Below are 7,250 nucleotides of genomic sequence, written 5' to 3'. Positions count from 1 at the left end.
TTTTTCTTTAAATTTAAATAGTACATACGGATCTGTAGAGAATATAGAGATCCGTGTGTGTATGTATGTATATACCTCAGACCTTCTTCTGTTCACCCATCAATCAGCGCCAGACACTCAACATTTTAATTCAAGTAGGAAGTAACAATATTTAAATTTAAAACTAATTCAATAATGAAGTAAATAGAATTATAATAATAGAATAATTGGCATGGCGAATGCCTAACGCTGACGAGTTGAAATGATAAGATTAGTAGCTCTTTGAAATCTACCTTATGAGAAGTAGCGCCGGCGTTTTCAGACGCGCCGGCGTCGCCGCCGCCGCCGAATCTTTTTGACGTTGACCACGCCGCCGCCGCAAAGCCTGTCGGCGTAAACCTCTAATAGGTATGCACGTGCAGAGTTTGCATAATCGGAAGTAATAATCAATTGTAACGCATTTCCTCTCACTCTGAATATGCCTAAATGTATGCAACCATTTGCAATAGCACAGGGCGCTTCTAATGAAATTAAAAATTTGTTGCTGCAATACACATGCTAGCCCATCGAAATTTTCTGCTGGGCTATGCGTTACAGGTTCGCAAATTTTACCCCTACCGAAACCAAAGATGTATACGCATCAATAAAAAAATATTTAGAGGTCGCGCAAAGCGTTCCAACTTGTGCATGTATTTTGTATGAGAAAACAATAATTTTGGGTGGAAATGGTGTGGAATTCTTGAAAATCAATATTTTTGGATCGGAGAGCTCTGGTTCTCTTCAGGATACTTCCAATAACAATATCCAATTATTTACTTAACCATTTTTTAATAATGAAGATTTTTTATTTATACCCCCAAGGCATTTTCTGGCATTTTCTATGGGTCTTGGCGGTCCTATAAAATATAGTTACTAAGAAAAAATTGTTAAAAAAAATAACTGAGTTTTATTATCTGTATGTATGTATGTACATATATATGTAGATTAAAGACAAATTACCAATGTCAAATGTTCATCTACTACCGGATACAATATCCGAAAGAAAATTTATTTACTTATTTTTCATGTCGCCTGGATACACGTATATGTAGATAAAGGACCTCCACGCACGGGATCCCGGAAATAGCGATCCATATCTTGGGAAGCGCACGCGCATTTGCTACACGACGTAACAGCCACACCTACAAACACTCATATCACAAACATATTGCCACCACCGCACAACAAACATACACCCGGGCTGCAGGAAAACTCACAGAGATACATCCATACACACCAGCAGTAGATATTCGCCACACAACCATTTACTTGCTACAAAAAAAAATTCACCGAGGGAGGAACGGCATATACATAGCTTGCTTAGTAAGCAACAACAACAACGCCGTCACCAATGTTCGAAGGATCTTGACTGGAGCAGGCCAACCGCTCCTGGGTGGTAGTAACAGAAAAGAAGAAATACAGCAGAGAGTCTAACAGCGAGGGAAAACCCTACCAGTATCCATAACGTGAAGAGGAGCCACGCCGCGAAAGCATACGTAGTGGGCGCTACGCTTACGCCGCCGATCCGCAGCAGTGCCGCAAACACGACGATCAACTCTTTCGTTTTTGCTTTTGTTTAAGTGCTCAGACCCAGTATTAATAGGAGCTCTTAAATTTGTATTTATTGCTTTTTTCACCTTTTATGAGTTGTCATTTGCTGCAGCATTTCTTTATTTTCATATTCCGTTGTCTTTTTTTGCAATTTGTCCTAATTTAAATGTTCCAGGTATTTGAGGTTTTTAGGGAAATTAGAGCCACTGGAAAATTAATTTGAATTTTCAGGTTTTTTTCTTTTTTTTCACACCTTGGCAATCGGCCACTTGCGTAAATAATTTTTGTTGCTACTTAAGTTCTTTGGTTTCACTTTATCGCGGCATTTTAAATATATACCACTCGACATATGCATATACGTATGTATGTACATGGGTATATATATGCACACGCATGTGTACACCCAGAAGTGGTTATACATACATATGTATATTTATATGCATATGTACGTAGGTATATGCAGATAAAGTTTTTTTGTTTGCTGTACTCGCGTTTTTTAGTATTGAATCTCACTTTTTAAACGCAGTTTCTTTATATATATTTTTTATGTATTAGACACCACTAGATTTTTTATTAACTAATTTTAGTTTTTCTGCCAAGCTATTCCGCGCAATATATATTAATTTTCTTTTCTTAGTAGAACGGTTTGCCGCGTGATGCAATGACCCGCTCGATGCCCCGAATCACGAGCGATTGATAGCACAGTGAGTAGATTAGTAGGTAAAGACCTCAGCCCTTTGGCTGCAGGAGCAAATATGTACATATGTATGTATGATCGTTTGAATGGTAGGTTCTCGAATTCCCCACAGGCTCTCAACAGCATGCTGGTACCATCACCGCTGGAGACCTATGTGACAGAGACCGGCTTTGAGTACTAATAAAATTAGTATACTTATTCATGATCAGGCATGGGCAAAGAGTTAGCATGTGCTAAAAGAGCATAAGCGTCGCGATGAGAACACGACAGCATGCAAAATGAATTAGGCACACTAACACATTCTCACATTTAGCTCACGCTTGTTTGGGGTAGTGCCCACCTCTGTTCATGATCCATAAAAATTAGTGCAAATGAGCACTTACACTAATTCAAAAAATGACTAAGAGTAATTTCCACCAAAGCAAGAACACACTCAAAATATACTAACTCTTATTTGTGGCGGCAGTTTTTGTCTCTATCGAGTATAGTCTACCCAGCTGGATTTTACTCATTTGCTCGAGTGAGAGGCTGAAAATAATTTCAATGAGTTTAATATTATTTGTGTTCTGCTTTGTTCTACATCAGTGTTGGCATTTTTGGTAAAATTGTACTTTTTTGATACAATTTCGTTTACTACGCAGTACTTTTTAGTACAATTTTGTGATGAATACTATAAATATATGTGACCTGGTCTACGGAAAGGGGGCTTAGGTGTCAAAAAATCAATTTTCACTTTTTGGTTGATTCGGATGGAAGATGAGATGCTTTTTCACGTGGTGAAAAGCAGAAAATCCTAACTTGCTTAGAAGTGATGTATGTATACATGTGCACACCAGAATTGAACTTATATTGAATTCGCCACACATATACCTTAGAGTGGCCTATATATATATTTATATATAGGCGTGTATATTAAAATGAAAAATAAAACGTGATAAATATGCAATGAAAATGTGTAAGTATAAGGTATACAAAAATAAAAAGCTATAATAATAAATTGTGTGATAATTCGAGATTATAACCAAAATAAAGTAAGAATATTCTGCTAATAATAGGAAAAGGTAATCTAAAGGGGTAATGATAATCGAAATAACGTAGATAAAGTGCGCTTAGAATTAATTCGAATAAATTTCAAAAGAAACTGGGTTTTTTCTTCAGAACGCAACTTTACTTTTATTTGTTCGCTTTTGTTAAAAATTGTACGTACAATTATTATGGATTTTGTTTTTGTTGTTGGCTTATGTAAGTATGAACATATTCAGTTTTGCTTCGGTGTGTGTTGGTGGTGCCTTGGCGAGGTCATTGAAGGAGTGTTGGTCCGTGAGTGTAGCACAACAGCCTTCGGAGTATTGGCTCCAATCGCGCTGCTACACTTACCCTTAACACAGCTCACGCTGGCGTCCTTAGAAGGCACTCTGAAAATGAGACTGGCCACACCCCCATATTTGCCAGTTGGGCACAAATCACCTGTGATGATCATAAGTGATGATACCCTCTGACCCTACACGTCCGATAGAAAATAGAGTAAATATGATAGTGGAATGCAAGGAGAAAAACTACGGTTGCATGCCATGGTCGTTGCTACACAAACAAAAAGTTAATCGTGCCTGGTGATATGGAGAATTACTAGTGCGGATGGTCATAAATAACAAAGAAAAATAAGAAAAAAAGAGAGAGAAAGCACTATAGAGAAATGGTCCAGTCCCGTCCTGTCAGGTGGAGTCATCCCACCCTTCTTCAACATGAACTCCACGCGAAGCCTTGGGCTTTGGCGTGACTCTTCACTTAACTTACAACGCCCCCTGAGCCTGACGTCAGTCCGTCTATCTAACAGTCTGTCAATTCTAAGTCAGTTGTCGTTCCGTCTGTACACTCCCTCTTCCCCTCTGTTGCACAAGTGCAACACCCACACCAAAAACTTGTGCTCAGCACTCCATGATTGCCCTCACTACTTATTCAGAAAATACAAATGATTCAACGCATGTTTTCTCTTTTCCCTCTTTACTCCACAATTAACAAATTTATTAATTCCTAGGTTTCTTTTTTTTTGTTTAAATAATATTCAAAGAAATATCCGAATACCAGAGTTGTGAAAAACGCATTAAATTTTTTAAGGCATAGCATTTTAATGTAAATGAAAAAGATTAAGGCATTAATTTTTGATATTTAATGTAAATGAAAATTTCAATGCATTAATTCCGAAGAAATAATGCTAATGATTTTTTTTGTATTAACATTAAAATGTTTAAATGAATGCTATTGCAATAATTTATTCCATTAAAATTATAAAAAGCATTAAAAACCCATTAACTAATTTTATTTTGAAGTAAAAATTCTTTGCTGACGTTGAGGGTAGAATTTTAAGGTCAAAAAAGATAGTGACGGACGTTAAGGCTGGTTTTCACTATGTCAAGTTCAATGGCATTTGTCGTTAAATAGGTCAAATCACATTGTCAAAGGGAGCTAAAAAACGGTTTATTGATTGATTTAGATCAGAGTAGGTCCTCAGTCGTGTACATGCGCTGCTAAACTGGCTATCTGTCCGTTTTTAACTACATGAACGTTGGAAAACTAAAGCTGATGTCACATAAAACTTTTGCTTCGCTTTACGTGACAGATTCGCTTTGACAGATAAGATGAATTGTATGAAAATGCACAAAGCATGCCACATAAATCGTTGAAGCGGCAGCGCGAAGCGAAAAGATGGTCAACTCCCATCTTTTTGCGCGCTTTGACAATCAGCCGGTTTAATATTTATTTTGTTTCGTCCAAATTCGGGTTTTCATGCAGAAACATAAAACTTAATTACATTGCTGAGAATTTTAAATCAAAATAATTAAAATCCACAGCAACTTTGATGAGTAAAAAAGCGGTACAACATTGTTTTCTTGGCGTTCATTGTGGCATACCTTTTGCGTCTGGCGCTTTGCTGGCAAAGTTATAAATGTCACGCAAAGCTACAAAGTTTTATCTGGCATCAGCTTAAGGTTGTTTATGGGTTGGTTCTCAGTTCAATATTCATATTGGATATCGAAGGTCATTTTCGAATGTTCGCCAAAATATTTATTGGGCATGTACAAGCGACGAGAAAGCTAAGGCACACTAACACACTCTCACTTTTAGCTCACACTTCCCAGTAAACATTTTGGCGAACGTTCGAAAATGACCGATATCCAATATGAATATTGAACTGAGAACCAACCTATAAACAACCTTAGTTTTCCAACGTTCATAGCATATTGGAAATACAGTCGAGATGGGTTCGAAAAAAAATGGAAACCATAGTAACAAGAGAGAAAATGAAATCCAGCTCATTCTCGAAGAAAATAACTCTCTCATATTAAAATTCCAATTCGATAGTGGGCTAGATTTCGAATTCATAACGAAAGAAAAATACATTGGATAACAAGGGTTCCGTTTTGCTGGAGAATGGCCTAGTTCTCGAAGTAAATACTAACCTATTTCACATTCATTATCGAAGGTGAGACTCGAAAAAAGATTGGTTTTCCAATTGTTTTCGAATTGTTAACCAAACCGAATGTTTATTGGGTTGTTTATGGTGGCGCTCGCATGTCGCACAGTGTTGGGAAATGCAATTGTTCCTTCAGTACGAAATCTATACAAAAACTATACTTTTCGACTGTAAATTGCATCGACTTTTTAATTTGCTCATATATTTTCTTAGTACATGCATACATAGATTCCCTTCAAGATCAATGATTTGATGGTATTCATGGGAAAGTTTATGTAGGTACATTTTACACTTTGAACATAAATGTGTATGCACATATTTTAAGGTACACTTCTTAACAAACACATTTTTTAAGTTATTATGCATGGATAAAGCATACATCTTCTTTGAATTCAGTACTAAAGTTTGACATTTTATTTTTAGTATTTCAGTGCTTATCAAAACTTTACGACACTCACATATTGACAAGATTGGCCATTTATCTTAAAATTATCTAATTTTAATTATTTGTTTATAAAAATGCAGTTTATACTCTAATAAAACCCCAAGGGTAAATTTTTGCGCAACATTAAAAATATCAACAAACTTTCGTAAAAATTCCGGGCTTTTAACTTGATTTCCTAGAAATACATGTTTTGAGAATGCCGTTTGTAGTCCGATCAATGTAAATGAAGTGCAGGTTTAAAATAGCTGCGACTTATCGTTGATTTTTAATATATATATATTTTTTTTTGATGAAGGTGTTGCTCATTTTCTTCGTTAAAAAAAAACGCGTTTAGATAATATGACATTGACGGCAAATTCCAGCCGCTTTAAACTTGCACTTTATTATACTAAAATTGAAATAGAAATCTGGAGACTTTTACGAAAGTTTATCGATTTTTTTAATGTTGTTAAAAGATTTAAACTTTTTTTCATACAGTTTTTGTTAAGGAATTAACAATATTTTTATAAAGAAATAATTAGAATTAAAAAATAATAAAATAAGTAGTCAACTCTAGTCAATATATGAGTGTCGTGAGTTATGATATTTAAGAACATAAAAAATTAACGATGACACTGTTTCTAACTATATGAAGCTGATTTCGACATTTTGTTTTAATAAGATTTAGTATCGAAAATATTCTTTCAAAACTTGCCTAGGAACGTGAGGTTGATAGCACACCTTTTGCTATGTTATAATGGTTATTTCAAAACCTTTTTTCAAAACTTACAAAGGCAAAAACGAGAAGGCGAAGACAAAAAGATAAAACGAATTCCCACAGTGAATTTTCGAAGCTACGTATATGTGACCTGGTCTACGAAAAGGGAGCTTACGTGCGAAAACTAGTTTTCTGTGAAAAAGCTGTTAAAAGTAAGCAACTCGTTTCGTCAGTTTCTCATTATCTCGTTAATTGTTCTCCGCGCCGGACGTCCAGTAAGTGTTGTTGTTGGTCCAGTAAGTGTTGTTGTTGGTCCAGTAAGTGTTGTTGTTGGTCCAGTAAGTGTTGTTGTTGGTCGGAATATTATTAT

At 35.8% G+C, this 7,250-nt stretch overlaps 1 protein-coding gene across 1 annotated transcript in view; it reads right to left on the bottom strand.

The window, feature by feature from the left end:
- Positions 1 to 7,250, bottom strand: part of LOC108363212 (glucoside xylosyltransferase 2-like) — a 17,067-nt gene that overhangs the window by 6,963 nt on the left and 2,854 nt on the right. The gene's annotated exons all lie outside the window — the stretch shown is intronic.

This window comes from Rhagoletis zephyria, unplaced genomic scaffold, assembly GCF_001687245.7.
Source record: "Rhagoletis zephyria isolate East Lansing unplaced genomic scaffold, Rhagoletis_zephyria_1.1 Rzeph_scaffold_01217, whole genome shotgun sequence".
Classification (NCBI taxonomy): domain Eukaryota; kingdom Metazoa; phylum Arthropoda; class Insecta; order Diptera; family Tephritidae; genus Rhagoletis; species Rhagoletis zephyria.
Note: the sequence above shows the minus strand (reverse complement) of the source record. Positions and strands in the feature narration are given on the sequence as shown.